Source organism: Homarus americanus, unplaced genomic scaffold, assembly GCF_018991925.1.
Source record: "Homarus americanus isolate GMGI-L3 unplaced genomic scaffold, GMGI_Hamer_2.0 scaffold29020, whole genome shotgun sequence".
NCBI classification, from domain to species: Eukaryota; Metazoa; Arthropoda; class Malacostraca; order Decapoda; family Nephropidae; genus Homarus; species Homarus americanus.
Window position 1 is genome coordinate 185,001 of NW_024724569.1, and position 1,456 is coordinate 186,456.

Genomic DNA, 1,456 nt, shown 5'->3' on the forward strand with positions numbered 1-1,456 from the left:
AACTTAAATTGTAATTGAAGGGACGTATTTGTGTTATTATAGAGGGAAGACTTTGGGCTGGTAACTAGAATTTAGGCTCTAGAAATGTCTGGTACTTAGAGGGAAAGATAGTTTGGGCTGTTAACTAGAGTGTGTTGTTCTAGAAATAATAACAGCCTAATCTACTGTAGAGACTTATGATTGAATGAAATTAACCACACTTTTGTCTATTAACTAAAATCTATGTATCTAAAATAAATTAATTCCTGAAATATATCCCCAATTTTAACAAAAGTCTAAAATTATCAATAAAATGTAAAATACTTAAGAGAAAATGAGAAAAAACGTGAGACATTGATTCATACGTTGGTTAGAGTACAGGCGTTGCTCACTACCTGTTGCCACGTTGAAATCTCCAGGAGATTTCAACGTGGCAACAGGTAGTGAGTAATCTTTAACGTCTATGGCATTATCTTAGGTTAGGTTAGGTTTATGCCACAGATCTACTACTACTACTACTACACTCACACACACCCCACCTTCACCCCATACCCCTCCCCCTCCCCTCACTCTCACCCTTACTCCTTACCTGTCACCCCTCACCTGTCACCCCTCACCCCCCACTCCCCACCCCTCAACCCTCATTGAAGCAACATGATCTGTTTTTGTTACACCACATCCCAGACACCGCTAGGCTTAACCACACCTTAAGAACGAACCATAGCAACATTTTTTTCACATTACTATCTTTTTTTACGTCTAAATCCAGGTCACTGTAGGAATATTTGACCTCATATCTAAAAGTTAATTTAGATATATGAATACAGGTAGAAATATTGGTACAGTAAATCCCTATATGGTGACTATATGAGCCTAATTACAGGTGTGGGGTAAAAATACAGGTACAGTAGTGTCCAAGTGGTGATTGGTGACTGTATCGTTGATGTAATGTCTTAACCTAGATTTCTGATTAGAGGTTAGAGGTATAATGGACAGGTAGACTCGTGTGCCCCAGGTATTGCCACGATAAAGGTGTGACGCAGTAACCTAAATACTTCCTTAAAATACAGTTAGATTAATGTAGCTGGAATGATAATCTGATAATCTTATAGGCCATTTCTCTCTCTCTTATCTTACAAAATGGAGACAGAAAAATCAATTAAAATTTTAAAGGTTTAGAAAAAAAGTCGATTGTTGTGTTGTTTTGATTTTGATGGTAAGGGAGGGGAATGGACGACAACAACAACAACAACAACAACAACAACAACAACAACAACAACAACAACAACAACAACAACAACAATAATAACAACAGTAACAAAAGTAACAGAACTGCTTTAGATGAAATATAAACCAAGCAAAACAAAACAGAGACGTGTGTAGTAGAAGCGTCTCATCCAAGGTCACCCGCTAATTGACCCATAACTGTACTCATGACTTCGTACTCGTAATACCCACACCTGTACTCCAGTGAGCC